Source organism: Cygnus olor, chromosome Z, assembly GCF_009769625.2.
Source record: "Cygnus olor isolate bCygOlo1 chromosome Z, bCygOlo1.pri.v2, whole genome shotgun sequence".
NCBI classification, from domain to species: domain Eukaryota; kingdom Metazoa; phylum Chordata; class Aves; order Anseriformes; family Anatidae; genus Cygnus; species Cygnus olor.
In genome coordinates, this window is record NC_049198.1 from 79492051 (window position 1) to 79508224 (window position 16174).

General features: G+C 43.8%; 1 protein-coding gene across 9 annotated transcripts in view; it reads right to left on the reverse strand.

The window, feature by feature from the left end:
* The window catches only part of FAM172A (family with sequence similarity 172 member A), a 234008-nt gene extending 223007 nt beyond the window's left edge, over positions 1–11001 (reverse strand). For 2 of the 9 annotated variants that reach the window (XM_040540844.1, XM_040540851.1), the window contains exon 1: positions 10884–11001. The gene's annotated coding sequence lies outside the window, so the exon portion shown is untranslated. The remainder of the gene's footprint in view (positions 1–10883) is intronic. The other 7 variants (XM_040540847.1, XM_040540843.1, XM_040540846.1 and 4 more) reach the window with 6 other exon arrangements.
* Between the last annotated feature and the right edge of the window lie 5173 nt (positions 11002–16174).

Sequence of the window (16174 nt, forward strand, 5' to 3'; positions counted from 1 at the left end):
ACAAAAATGAGTTAGTATGAGATCAGCAATGCTTGACAAAAGATACATTTTCTTTATCTAAATTAAGCTTACTTGGAACAAACCTGGAAGGTAACACAAAATATCTGATAAATATCAAAAAAAGTGGGGAAGGGACAGAGGACAGATCAGAACTTTAGAAGCATGTAAAAAACTTACAGAGCACAAACTCCTCTTCCAAATTGATTTGAAATTAGAACTCCAGTGCTGTAAAACCAATCTCAATACAGCAGCGTCGTGGTTTTAACTAAGATCGAGTTAATCTTCCTTGTGACAGCTGGTACGGTGCAGTATTTTGTATTTAGAATAAGAACAATGCTGATAATATAACACACCGATCTTTAGCTGTTGCAGGGCAGTGCTTGCACTAAGCCAAGGACTTCCCAGCTTCTCACACCGCCCTGCCAGCGAGGGTCTGCGGGGGGACAGAGCCAGGACAGCTGCCCCCAGCTGCCAGGGAGATACCATGGGGCATCGTGTGGTACAATTATATGTGGGGGCTGGCCAGGGGGCTGTTGCTGCTCGGGCTCTGGCTGGACATCGGTCAGATGATGGTGAGGAGTTGCACTGTGCATCACTTGCTTTGTACATTCTATTATTATTATTATCATTATTATTTCCCTTCCTTTTCTGTCCTATTAAACTGTCTTTATCTCAACCCACTATCTTTCACTTTTTTTTCCCCTCAAGCGTGGAGCATCTGACACCTGGGAAGAGGCAGAGAGAGCTGGGACTGTTCAGCCTGGAGAAGAGACAAGTTAGGGCACGGGGTGAGGAGGAAGGGGTCTGTCTCATCTTCGATGCCTGACCGGTAGAATTGAAGACCACTGAGGCAGACTGCTCCCAGTGGTGTCCTGTCAGAGGGCAACACGCAGTGGGCACAAACTGGAGTCTAGGAAATTCCACCCAAACATAACAAAAACCTTAGTCTAAGGGTGGTCTAACACTAGAACAGGCTGCCCAGAGAGGTTACTTGGAGATTATCAAAACCACTGAACACGGTGGCACTACTAAGGGCACAGGGGATGCGCGAGGCAAGCCCCAGAAGTCCCTGCCACTACCAACCACTCTGTCACTTTTAGGAGAGAAAAAATAAAAGTGCACAATAAATGAAAAAGTGCAAAAGTTTGTTCAAAAAGTATGTGTATGTGTTTACGTATACACCCTTATACATATGTTAGTTACCTCCCACAATAGCAATGAACAGCCTTTAACAAGGGATGAGAAAATCATTACAAGCAGTCTGTGCATGAGCAAGAATTAGAGCTTGTGGTCTCAGGGGTTTCACTTTTGTGTTCCTAAGCATTTATTTCTGATTCTAATTCTTCAATTTCTGTGAAACAGACAAAATTTATCATCAAGAAACTGTCAAAACCACCAGGGCCACAGCCATGACAAATCTGTGAAAGCTGACAATGCTGTATATTACTCATTCTGTTGGCAATCATTCTCCTAAGTGCATTAAAACACCTTCCAGCTGGTTAAAATCACCTTGTAGATGCACAGAGCCTTAAAAAAGGTCCATATTGTCTTTCCATATCTGATAGCATATTATAAATATGTATGCCTCCACTACTCAAAGACACTGTCAATTCCACAGGTATCGGGAAATATCAAAACTAAGGTTGTTTACCCACGCTTAGTTAAGCTCCCATGCCCTAAACTCCAGTATTATACAAAAAACAACGTGGAGAAAGTCAAAATAGGAAAGACAACATCTCATTCTCTCCTACTTCTCAAAGTCAGCATCACCTACACCTAATCAGACATCCAGCACGGCCCTAACTAAATTCCTTTTAAAAATACCCATGATGAATACCCCAGAGCTTTCCTGAAGTTACGTTCATGTTGCTGGTTAAGCTCATGCCTGAACCTCATCCTGAGCCTCGACAGACAAACACAGAACCTGCCAGACCTCCTGCATTTTGCTCTGCTCCCCCTGCTGTGCCTGAAAGCTGATGACTAGGAGGCAAGAGGACCTCTGCCCGGGAAGTTTAAGATCCCCTCGCCTTACAAGATGGGTGGCAGCACGCACTTTCCAGCACCTACAGAGAAACCACATCCCCAGTGTTAGTGATTGCAATTAAACTACTGTGTTTGACACAGAGGCAGTATTTTGGCTTTAAACAGAAATCTATTCTGATGCCAAACTACCCTTTTCAGGCGAGGATTCTTCCAAACTTCCACGTCTTTTGTCACAGACCTTTACTTCTAGGCCTACAGGCAGTTTGGAAGTTCTGCCCTTCCTCTTTCTAGCAACCCCTCCCATACCTGGAGACAGCTGTTGTGTCTTTCTCAATCTCCTCTAGTCTAAAAAATTATTGTTGCTTTTCCCTGGAAGAACCTCCTGTGGACCAAAGTGTTTCTTAAATGGGACGGCCCAGACTGAACAAGTCCAAACAATGTGCACAATGAAATTACCACGTAACACGTTTAAACATCCCTTCTGACTATATGTCCCAGAAAAATGATTACCCACCTTGCAACAGCACAACGTTACTGACTCATGTTCAGACTATGAATCACCTAAAAATCTGGAATTATTTTTTTCTGTAATTACTGGTATTTTATGTTTATATAGGGAACTATCTAGCCTAAGCACAGTTCTTTGCATTTGTCCTTTCAAACCGCATTATTTCTTTCACTTTGTTTCTCTATTTTTTCTAAGCCATTTGAAATTCTAAAGTTACTTTTCACAGAACTTGAATCCTCTCCCAGCCTGGTACTCTCTGTTAAATTAATAAAGTTACTCTCTATGCCATCATCATCCAAGTCATTAGCAAAGTGAAGGCATAATCACATTTGTTTTTTTCCACTGCACTTCTCCCTTTGTCTGTGCCTGGAATGAAGGTGTTCATTTAGAAAGCAGCTATTCATTTTTTTGTTTGACCTTCCTCTCTTGAGCTGCAAGCATGACCTTAATGTTTCTCCTAACCTAAGTTCTTCCTCCCCTGTATTTAAGTGCCTCTCAATCACTACTTCCCATTTCTCGCACAATCTCTGAGTCCCACTTGGCCTCATTTCACCCTGCACGCTCCTAGCAGCACTCCACTCCCTTCCTTCCTGAACTGTCCTTGTTTGCCCTTCCAGTGCAAGAGCACTGGAACGGGATGCAACGGATGGCCAACTCCACAACTCCTTCCAGACCTCCTCCTGCCCACTCATCACTGGCTCCCTTCACGCTGTCATTACAGAATGGGCATGGGAGTGATTAAAGCCCCTAATGACCCTCCACACATCCAGCTCCTCCAAAATGTTTTGTCCCGCTCGAATCGTTGGAGATTTGTACACACTGAAGTTGACACCTTCCCTACCTGACACCACAGCAGACCTTGCCACGTACCGTGTTTGATTTCCAAAACACAGAGGCGCCGTTCCACACAATCACGTGCACTGGAAGGGACCTTGGAGGTGTCCAAGCTCCTCCTGAAAGCAGGGCTCATCATCTCCTTTGCACTGACCAGTCAAGATGTGAACATTTTCAAGGATGGCAATTCCACTACCTCTCCGGGCCCCATTACCACGTCTGAAAACACTCATGGTAAATTTGCTTTTGCTATGTCTACCAGCACTTCCCATAAAGTAAAACATTAAAATATATTTATCTGCTATTCCATACTGCTACGAAAAGTGAAGTTTAGAACAAACAGACTCAACAAAAATACTATGTTAACCGCACCATGCTCCTCTTCTGGAAAGCCAGATACTTTAATGCTGCCACATACATAAAGCTTTCTTATATGCTCGTCAATAGTACTCTCTGAAGATCACGATTGTCAAGAATTTGTTAAACAAAACCTTCCTTTGAATGTTTCTTATGGGCATCACTGAGCTGGCAAAATCCGAGCTTCTCACAGGAATGCACTGCTGTCTTTGAAAACTCCAGTTTCTCTCTGATAGAAAAGCACCAGCATTTTCTCTCTCACACCAGGAAAATGCAGGTATGGGTTAGTCTCATTAAGGAAATAGATTTCCCATCTCAACATAATTCCATCCTTCCCAGGCTCAGCTCCCTTCCCCAGACCAACCACCCCACACAGGCAATAGCTCAAACTCCTTGTTATTTTGGTGCGGTCCTCTCACAATTAGTTGCTCCTTAGGGCTTTATTGTCATTTTTCTGACTACCAGAACAAAGTATGAAAAGTCAAAAAAAAAAAAAATTTGCCCACAGAATGATGTCGGGAAAATAGTGAACAAGATCTTAAAGCGCTCCTTCAGGAACTTACATTCAACCTATCTGATATTTGCAAAGCTGGTGGGATGATTCACATGAATGTAATGCTAGAAACCAAGACATATAACCTATTTAGTAAGAGCAAAAATGGAGATCATATGGCACTGCATGCCAAAAACGTCATTTTCTGCTTCTGAGTCACTGACAACTGAAAATCATGTCTTAGGAAATAAAGTACAAGTGAGGACACTAGCCAGGGTTTGCTACAGATACAAACTCACTTAGCATGGTAGTCAGGCATCTACTGCATCTTGCTGGAAATAAAGTTTCATTATCACAGTGGACATAAGGCCAAATGAGCTAACCTGGAGCTTTCGTGCCGCCATTATCAGAACATGCTTGAAATTTCTAGAAATTGAGGACAATTTCTTATGCTGAGAAATGTTAAATCCAACCCAAGGGAAAGCAGTGTTGGTCTTCATCCAGACATAACAAGTACTCCACCGTGTCACAGAGAACAAATACAGAACAAAGACAGCTCCTGCCCCTAGCTCTTGGAATCAAAGGACATATTCCCAAACACAGTTTTGCAAAACGACTTAAGAGGTCCCAGCCCCTACCCGTGCTACCCCCTCAGCTGTGCTGACAGAACCGTTGGTAGCAATGCATGGTGAGCCTGTGCACTGCAGTGTATTTTTTTTAGCATTATATTTTAACTTACTGATTCCCAGATTTGGTTCATTACCTGGTACAACTGAGGCAACAGGACACAACAAGGCAGAAGCACACAGCTGCTGCCTGAGAACTTTTTCCAGCCTGATTTGCCAACACGGATAGGAAAGGAACACAGGCAGGCAAAGCAAAAGAGGGGTTCCATCACTTCGACAAGCAACAACTCCTTGTAAATTTCACATTCTGTTGTTCCAAAATGCAAACATTTGAAGAAAAGTATCAAGAAGCCTACATTAACTTTTGACTCATTGACTACTATGTATCAAATGAGTTTGCAATATTTGCTGATTTTGATGATTATGCTTACTCTGAAATCTTCTCATTGGCTTGGACGTGGACAGCTACATTAATGCAGTGTTACAGGTTGGAAGTTACCACTATATACATAACACAATTCCCAGTAACTCACATTTTATTTCTTGAGATTTGATAGTATGCTTCAGTGGAGAGATGCTGTCTCACTCCGCAGACTAGTGTTCTTCAAGAGAGACAAGCATGCACATGAGCACACTACTTATCCTCATTTCAACGTATTTCCTTAAAGCCATGATACAGCATGGTTCATCAGTGCCACTTTCGCTACCAAGTCTTCCTTGTACATGCATCTCCTTTTAAAAGTATCTCAAATTTTGGTTTTGACCGTGGTGCCAGTTTCTACTTTAATCTGCTCCTCTTACTCAATATCGTGTTTCTTGGGATGGATTTGTAACACACACATTCTGCCAGATGAATTACATGCTCATTAGTTGGAAAAAAAAAAAAGAAAAAAAATAGATGCTTTCAAGGTTGTTTGCCTATACTTGTACTTAGGACAAGAAAGAAGAAAGCAAAGAAATGGGTTAGCATGTTCTTCAGTTAAACAAGGAGACTTAGATTTGCACAGAATATATGATAATGCATAAATATGACATTCACTCAAAGGTGGTTTTCAAGGCTTTATGAAGCCAGCCTTGCAGGACTTTAAAAGAAACTACAACCACTACATTATCTCTTGGACTTGGTCTTTGACATAACAGTTAGCTTGGCGTACTGACGTGATCAATCCGAATCGCCTTGTCCATCTTCTCAGACAAGTAGTTATTACTAAAAAAAAAAAAAGGGGGGGAACAGTTTTCCTTCGAGCACAGAGGTTACACAACAGCTGCTAAGTACAACACAACTGCTAACTCCCAGCATGTAGCAGAGGCAAAACAACGAGGTCCACTATGCCTTCCCCCAACACACAACGCACTCCAGCTAAGGGATGACGAAGAACAGTAGAACCCATGTTTGCTACGTCCCACCAGCAGCCCTCGCCGTGCGTGCTGTGTAAAGCTGACACGGTGAAGACAGCCGAGTAGGCCAGCAGACTACATATGTACGTACATAGCAGCTGAAATGTCTGGAGAATTCAAAACAAATATCTTAAAAGATTCAATAGCAAATGGAAAATGGCAACTTTATGAAGCTTATAATTCAGACAAATACAGACTAGCTGCCTTGGGAAATAGCTCACAATTTCCAAAGCCATCTTCCTATTAAATTTCATATTTCTTATCTACATCTCAGAGATGCCTAGGGATAGTTACAGTAATCAAGAACTTTTTCAAAACAGTTCAAAACTTTTTTTCAGTCTGTCCCTCTCTAAAAACTTTTTACCTCAAACCTTGACCTGAAATTGGCAGTAAACAGGCAAACCTCCTTATGAACAACTGATAATGACAAAAAAAACTGCAAAAACCTGAACAGCGTAACGTGGCAGGTCTAACCTTAAACACACGAGCATCAAGAAACACAAACACTTTAACACTCAGTATCACTGGTGCTTCAGGTACTGACCTGCTTCCAGTCAGCACCAGAATTGCTCATTGCAGTCCAACAGACAGTGTGCACAGGCAACTTCGATTTGAAGCAGCATGTCTCCCTCTAGGCGCGTGATAAAGATTTTTTTTCCTTTACCAGCCTGAGAAAACAAACCTATTTGCTTACAGTAAAGTTTTGTAAATTTACTCCTGTACTAAACATACTGATTCAGATAATACCGCAGCTTTCAAAACAACACCTATTTCGTGTAACTATTAAAGATCAGTACTTCCAACACTCCAATGTCTACACAGCAGGCTGGACACAGACTGCTCCCCTCCAGTTTCTGCCAGGCACTGGGAAGCCACAAGGCTTAGAAACCAAAGTAGCTGTAATGAAGAAACACCTAAAATCAGCTGGACTAACTCTATGTGGTTCACCTTTTCTCTTTAGGATACCAGCTCAAGAGAGTACCAACTGGAGTCGTAGAGAGGTTCCATCGGCAGGAGGTTGGTATGGCTGAAACCCTCCCCAGGGCACAACGGGAATAAGAGCAGCTAGGTATAGGTAATGACGGCACCAGCCCTCGAGTGGGACACCGTTCGCACCAGAAGTATTGTTAGCAATTAACTTGCGAGAGCAGACTGGTCGGGAAAATGGTAACGATAGTTTCATCCGCTGTTGGCTCAAGTACAAAGTAGCGCGGGCTACAGGTTCACGATCATCTGAATCCCACCTGAGATAAGACTTCACCCCCAGGGGAGGCAGTCTGTCCTTTCTCCTCATCCCAGTGTCTCCATTCCCACATCCTTCATCTTCTGAAGGCATTCGCCAGTGCTTGCAAGCTGGCTGATGCGACTGGGAAGGGAGCATTGTACTTCTGCAGCTGTGCATTAGCTGGATCCATTTCCTGACCTGGCTCACGATCCCTCAGACCACCACAAGGAACCAGGCAGAAAGGAGTGCTGCCCCTTTCAGCAGCAGAGGGGACATAACCTGCCCTGAACAGGCTGCAAAACCACACCCCGGGCACCCTGTGGTGTGAGCATGGAGGGAGTGAAATGACTTGGAGGTCCCAGCCTAATTCCTAGGAGCAGTCAGCCATAAAACAAGAACCACGACGAAAACTGGCACTAATAATTATCTGATGGGGAGCTGAGCAGAAAGGTCAAGGATCGCACAAAATTGAATGCTGTGTCTTTTCACCGTCCGACACAATTCAGTCCCATTACAAGAAGAGTGGATGGGACACCGTGATTAGCTAAATATTAACTTATCAGAGTCCTCACTCCAGAGTCTTCCACTCAAAAATAAAATGAGCATATATATATGTGATGCACACCCTAACCGCAACACTTAAAATACTGAACAACATCCATACAAAATAGCCATTAACTTGTACTTCAAGAGTTCCACTCAGTGCAAATCTGTGAAACTGACCTACAGACCAAGTAGACAGATGCACAATCACACTTGCAAAGAGAAAAGGCACACACACACACACACAAAAAATTCATAGGGCAGCATTAAATTTCATAAGCAGATGTTTTCATGCTCGCTGCTAACCAATTTGTTTCAGTAAGCGAGTGGAAAAAATTTAAAAAGAAGATATGCATTCATTCTTTGTATGTATGCTTTACTTCAAAGAATTCCAGGAATCTATTGTAAATGTGAAAAACTCCTCAGTCACCATAGCACATTGTTCCCCAAAGGAACAGTGGGTCAGATTCAAAGTACCAGCAACAGAGTCGCATTCAGAACTTTGTCTATAGAGCCTGGAATGGACAAAACCTCCAAAGTCAGAGCTGAGTCCCCAGGGGGAAAAACGTAAGGTTGTGAACTTAAAAGAAAAAAAAAAAAAAAAAAAAACAAAACAACAGATAATTCCCCACTGAGTAATTACAAGAAGCTCTCCCAAACGTGAGCTAACTATAAGTGACAACTCACTAAAAAGTCAACTAACAGATTAACATACAGTCATAACTGGCTACCACCACTGAAAAGGAACACAAAGAGAACAGACAAAATCCAGACACCGTCGACACAAAGCTCCAATAATGGCAGGTGTTTCAGTAAGGCAGTCGGAGCGTGAGCATGCACCATGCTTCTAAAATGATGATGCCCCTGTCCGCCTCCAGCTGCTCAGCACCCCAGGCCTGATGGATGTCTTCACCTCACCCACCAGCATCAGCTAAACTATTTTGGGCAAAAAGCCTCAGGTCAATGAAAATGCTGTAAATGTTACACCGGCGTTGGCCCACCACCTTTCCACGGGGTGAGGCTGTGGAGGGCACAGGATAAGATACAGCCACGGGTGGCACACGGGGACACCCTGCTCCATCTCCAGCCGGCCTGCTGAGGCCACCCGTCCCGTCCCAGAAGCACGAAGCAATTAGTCTGGGGGGAAAGAAGGTGAAATGACTTAATGTAAAACACTCACAACTGCTGACTTCCAAATGCAGAGCGCCATGTACAGACGTGCTTGTTCTACTTTATGTTGGTATCACTTGGTGATACCCTCTCATCTTCCATGTGCCTTCAGCCGCTAAGGTTTTAGTTCTCCCTACATAACAGTGTTTTTACCTTTCCTTGCATGATTACGAAATACCTAATTTTAACATCCAGCTGCCATTCTCTAACCAAAGTGCCATCACCAGGCAGCTTTACCACAGGTGGCACAACATGATGCCACCATCTTCCAGCCAAACTCCTTTAACGACACCAAGACAATGCCAGTGCTTACTAAACACGCCTTTTTGCTATTTGTGCTTCTTTGAGGGCAGATAATGTCACCATTGTACCCTCTGCTGTGCTACCAAATCACTTTCCAGGTGCGACCACGGACCTGCAGCCATCCTTGCAGCTGCTGTTGCTTTCCCAACACTTTTTTGCCAGGAGCCCTGTCCAAGGCCTCCTACCTGCTCACTGCAACTTGCTGCCACAGTGAAAATCACCAAGCAGAAATACCGCAATTTTATGTTTTTTTGAAGATTTGCTAAGCGGACTAACGTGAGACTGCACAGCTGGGCCCGAGCCACAGCAGAGATAAAGGAGAACTGTCCTGAAGGCAGGCAGCAGTTTGTCAAGACCAGAGGAAAGGAAAGAAGCCGACAGTTCTCCAAAGGGCACTGTGCTTGTTGAAAGGAAGGGCTGATGAGCAACAACTGGTCGTTTAGAAGAACAAATTCTGAGTTGCCTACCTGCCAAGCTAAAACCCAGCAGTCATTTACAAGTTACCTGTGCTTAGGCCTGGGCAACTCAGAAACGCCCCTTATTTTGTGAAGCTTTCTAAGCTGCTGTACCACGAGGAACTGCCATCCAAAGAGGAGCTCCGACCTGAGGAGAGCCGAACTCTGCCCGGCTCGGGGGGCACCATGTTCACACCATGACTGCCAGGCAATGCGTGGCGAGCACCACGTCTGTGGGGGTGCAACTAAGTGGGTAAAGTAATAGGATAAGTAAGGTGAAGGGAATGTGAGGAGCTGTGGCGATGGTGTGTGCTGGGGGAAATAAAGTTAATTAAATAGTAAAAGAAAATAAAGAAACTAAAAAATAATTAAGATGGGATTAGTAAATAAAATGAATGAAATGAGCAAATAAAATAATTAAAATAAAAAGAATGAGTAAATAAAGTGAATAAAATAATGAGTAAATAAAAGAGCAAATGCAATGAATATTAAAATAAAATAAGCAAATAATAAAATGAGCAAATAATAAGATAAATGAAATGAGCAAATAAATGAGCGAATACATAAAATGAACAAATAAAATGCAGCAGATAATAAAATAAAAGGAGCAAATAAAATGAATAAAGTAACAAAACAAAAATAAAATGAGGAAATGGAAGGACCGAAGAGAAGCCCCGACCCCTCCGCGGGGGCCGTGCCACTCCTCCTGCACCGGGACCGGGGCAGCCCGGCCGTTATGGCGGGGCCGGAGGGCTGTGTGTGAGGGGCCGGACAGACAGACAGACAGACAGACGGACGGACAGACAGACCGGACGGACGGACGGACGGACACCCGCACCCCTCCGCCGCCCGCACGGCCCCCTCTCGGCGGCGCGGCCTCCCGGACCGTGGGGCTGCACCGGCGGCGGGGCCGGGCCGGGCCGAACCGAGCCGAGCCGAACCACCCAGCTACCCCCGCCCCCGCGCGGTGCCGTCCCGCCGCACGTACCTGCCGCCCGGACACGGCGGGGCGGGGCCGGCACCTCCCCCCCTCCGCTCCGCTCCGCTTCCGGGGTCCGCCGCCGTGACGTCAGCGCTCGGGGGGGGCGCGGCGGGGAAGCCGGAAGCGGGGCGGCAGGGCGGGGAGGCCGCGGTGCGGCAGCGGGCCTGGTGCTGGCGGCGGGCAGTGACGCAGCGAGACGCACGCCAAGGCATTCGGGTCAATGAAGTAAAGACAACAAAACGATCGGGGTCAACTAAAAATAAAAACACACCAAAACGTTCGGAGTCAATAAGACGACTGAACATTGAGGTCACTAAAATGACATACACCAAAATATTTGTGTGATGTGTCTGAGGCACCTTCCCCACAAATTCGTCAGGGTCTGCCCCAAAATGCTGCAGAACTCCGTGAGCAGCTCCGGCATGTTCACTGGGGTGTAGCCAGAGGACCTGTGTCTAGTTGCATTTCATCAGGGTGTTTTCCTTGCTCTGTTAAAAAACTATCCAGGTTTGGTCAAATTGCTGAAATTTATGCAAATGGTGTGTGGAGGCTGCTACCTCCAATGGTTATGTCCAGAGCAGAAGGCTGTGAGCTGTTCCTCTCCCAAGGATAACCACGACGTAGGTGGTTCCACCCTTGTTAGCCCACGGTACCCAGGCAAAGTACTGTGAGCTAGGACTGGGCCAGGTCTGTGTGGGAGAAGGTACAACATTTGTCATGCAGGTTGCTCCCAGCTCTGTTCTTATTCTGATGGAAAGCAGGAAGCCTCAATGACTCCGACACCCACGGAAGGAATAAGAGAAATCATTCTCTTCTCCATGCAGAAGGCATTATTATAATGTAGGCTCCTAAATAATAGAATATCACAAGTTGGAAGGGAACCACAAAGGTCATCAAGTTCAACTCCTGGCTCCACACACCACCACCCAAAAATCATACCCTATGTCTAAGAATATTGTACAAATGCATCTCAAACGCCATTAGGCTCAGTGCTCTGACCACAGCCCCGGGCAGCCTGTCCCAGTGCCCGACCACCTCTGGGTGCAGAACCTTTCCCTACCACGGAGCCTGACCCTCCCCTGTCCCAGCTCCATGCCATTCCCTCGGGTCCTGTCGCTGTCCCCAGAGAGCAGAGCTCAGCGCCTGCCCCTCTGCTCCTCTCGTGAAGGAGCTGCAGGCCGCCATGAGGCCTCCCCTCGGCCTGCTCTGCTCTGGGCTGAGCAAACCCAGGGACCTCAGCCACTCCTCACACGTCTTGCCCTCCAGACCCTTCACTATCTTCATAGTCCTCTTTTGGACACTCTCTAATAGTTTTATGTCCTTCATATATTGTGGCACCCAAAGCTGCACACAGTACTTGAGATGAGGCCCCACCAGTGCAGAGCAGAGCAGGACATCACTTCCATCAACCAGCCAGCAGTACTGTGCTTGACGTGCCCCAGGATGCGGTTGGCCCGTTTGGCTGCCAGGGCACACTGCTGACTCGCCGTTCAACTTGCCATCAACCAGAATCCCCAGGTCCCTTTCAATGAAGCTGCTCTCCAGCCACTTGTCCCCAGCCTGTACATGTGTTCAGGGTTGCCATGATTCAGGTGCTGAATACAGCACCTTGTTTAAATTTCATGTGGTTAGTGATTGCCCAGCCCTCTCATTTGTCAAGATCTCTCTGCAAGGCCTCTTTACACTTTGGGGAGTCAACAGCTCATGCTAATTTAGTATCATCCAAAAGCATATTTGGTATGCATTTGAGTCTTTCATCAAGTCCTTCATCATTTATAAAAACACTGAAGAGAACTGGCCCAGAAAATTGAGCCCTGTGGAACCCCACTAGTGACTGGCTGCTAGCCTGATGTAATTCCATTTACTATAATCCTGTGATCCTGACCCATCAGCCAATTGTTCACGCACCATATTATGTATTTGTCTAGCTATGCGTTTTTTGTCCAGAAGACTACTGTGAGAAACAGTATTGAAAGCTTTGCTAAAATCCAAAAAGACTGCATCTACTGTCAGAGGACATCTACTGTCTTCCCTTGGTCAACTAGATGGGTAACCTAGTCATAAAAGGAAATTAAGTTGCTTAGGCAGAAGTTTTCCCTCATGAACCGGGGTTGGCTATGACCAATGACTGCATTGTCTTTCAGATTTTTCAGTAACTCCCAGAACAGACTTCTCCATAACTTTACCAATTGAGACTGACAGGTCTGTTATTCCCAGGGTCTTCTTTGTTGCCCTTCTTGAAAACTGGGGCAACACTTGCCAGCTTCCAGTCGTCTGGGACCTCTCCATATTCCCAAGACCATTGAAAGAAAATTAAGAGAGACCTTGTGATGACATCAGCCAGTGCTTGCAGCAGCCTGGGATGAATCCCATCAAGCCCCTGATACAATTCCCTATGGGGAACATTACTGAAGGTGGGGGTGATGATAAGTCAGAATAACCAGAATTGTAATGGCTGACAAGGAGACAAGAGAAGCCTAAGCTGAAAGGCAGTTATCAGGTAGGAGATAAATGAGTAGGAGCACTCCTTAGGGACTGTGATAAGTTTTTGGACATAATATGTGCAATATACTCATTAATAAGATAGAAATCAGAATTTGTTATGCACCCATGAAATTTGCAGATGACACTAAGTTGAAAGGTATTATGAGTAATGATCTTCTTGACTACAATGAGAGAAATGGGAGGAAATTTAACAGTGTGAAGTGCAAAATCAGTCGCTGAAGGAACAGTACACTTTTGCTATAAACTCATTAGTTACGGTAAATGAGGAAAAAAGGGGTCTCTTTATTAAGATTTCCTGAAGACCTCTTGAGACCTGATTTCTGTGTCTTTGCCATTATGGCTAAGTCAAATAATAGCAGATGGTCACAGATCTGCAGCAGAGAGGCATTTCACTTTTTTTTTTCTTCTTTTTTTTTTCTGGTATGAGCTAGACATCCATCATACATGTTCATCTGGATTTGATCTGTAAAGGAGTCCTTACGTTTTCCACGCCTTTGCTTTTCCCCTCTAAAATATAAATAATAAAATAAAGGACACAGGCTTTATTCCTTACCCATTCCTTACCCATGAAACAATTAGGAAATTTAATTTGAAAGAAAGCGAGGGAGTTTCAAAGAGGAAAAAATTGTCAACTGCTAGTCATATGAAATTAACAATGACACTGCACTGAAAACAGCACAGAGGGAAAAAAAAATCAAACTTGGGAACAAGACCTGGAGACTGAAAAACCTGGCCACTAAACTAATAATGACTTGGAAGCAAGGGGCCTGGGATGCCCTGGGACAGTGAGACAAGCAGGCCAGACAACTGGTGAAGGAGGCACCAACCTGGGTGAGTGTCTGTGCCAGTGTCTGTCTTCAGCGGAGATGGGAATAGCTGTTCTCACTGAGGGCTGCAGTCTGCATGACAGAGCATGAAATTTTCAGTGCTGTCAGTAGGAAAATACTTTTTTTTTTTTCTTTAACTTTGAGGCAAAAATGTAACTCAAAAGAATTGCACTGAACATGGGAGAAGTTATTTTAAGACTTCATCATCATATCTAAAGAGGAGCACACCAGGGGAACCAAATATTTGTAGTGTCTGTGACAAGTGATCATGGTCTGAAGACAGTTCTTATTACAGTAACATAAATACTGCTTTAACAAGGCTTATTTCAAATGGCTGAAAAAAAAAAAAATGTCAAGTCTCATCAACTCAAAAAATTGAACGGAAAAGCTGAATGAAAATATTATGAATGAAACCACTTTGAACCCCCAAACATGAGTTTCTATTGTTCAGTACTGTAGCTTAGTAGAAACAGGGAAGAAGCTGTTAAGATGATAAATATAAATGCATACTAAACAGATGAAGAGGGAATTTCATAATAGATACCAAGGAAACTAGGAATTATTTGAAACTTAGATTAAGCAAGTCAAAGCATAAAAGGGATAAAACAGCAAAATGCAGTATTTTTTCTTGTCATTCTCTGCAATACATTCTTTATGGTATGTTCTTTGTCATCCTCGATTTTTATGTTTCTATTGATTTTATTTATATTTTTTGCCTTCTTAAAAGCAGCCTGCAAACCTCCAGCTGGCACAAAGACACTGAAACATAAAGCAAGACAGGACAAGAAATTTGGAATGACAGAAGGCGCCTTGTCTTTTTTTCTATTTTTTTTATACCACCCGCTCACAATTAAAACTTTATCTCCTCCAGATGACACACAGAAGGTGGGCAGGATTTTAGAAGCAGCTGATAGATGATTGTACCAAGTAGGATGTCTGACTTTAATAGCTATCATGCAATGCAACTTTCATAAGCAGTTGTTAAATGCTCCTGTGGTTCAGTGCTGGTAGAATACCATAGCTGTTTCTTCAGACATACCTACATTTCTTCTTTCAGCATCTGATAATGTGAAGTATTAACATCTTTAGTCCTCTGTGAGAAAATTGTAGGTTAAGAGCACTATAAACTGCACAAGCCTGGTTAGCAACAAGGGCACCCAAGTATGTTAAGACTGATCACTTTTATCTTACGTGGGTCTGATTTACATTTATAATAAACGTAAAGTGGTTTGTTTGTACCACTTGAGCTTTGTACTGAATCCTGAAATTGAAGAATGCAATCCAGTTTAGGAATCATTTGCTGGGACACAAGGGTGTAAAGGGTACTAAGGTAGAGGAGAATCACATTATACCTCTGCTCTGTCCTACTGACCACCTATTGTTGCACACACTGTTAAAATCACAACATACTGTTTGAAGGAGAGGAATTTCTTTGCACAAGAGGAATCACTACTGAGCAACTTCCTTCCAGCTCTTGTCAGACTACAGATCTGGAAAACACACAATTTTTTTTTGTAATAGGAAAAATGAGTATTTTTTAAACCAATGACAGCTGCCATTTCCAGAGATTAAAATAAATAAACAAATAAAGCCTGGCTTTGTAATCTAGCAGTTGTATGTAAGAATAGGAAGCTCTAGGATTCATGGGTCTGGGAGAGTTATCCTGTGTCTTCTGGGACACAGTAATTCCTGCTGAAACTAAGCCCAAGAGAGAAGATGATGGAAGAAAAGAAAATCTCTCTCTAGAATTCCCTCTGTAGTTTCTGCTCATTCATTCTTGTGGCCTGACATCGATGGAATTTTTGTGTACTCTGCACAGCATATAAATAGAGAATGCATTTCATGAAAAATAAAAATATGTTAATTTTCCAGAGAAATATGATGTGTTATCTTTTGAGAAACACTTTTCACAAGAATTAAATTAGAAACTTTAAAAAAAATTACTGTGAAATAGTGAAAACTCGT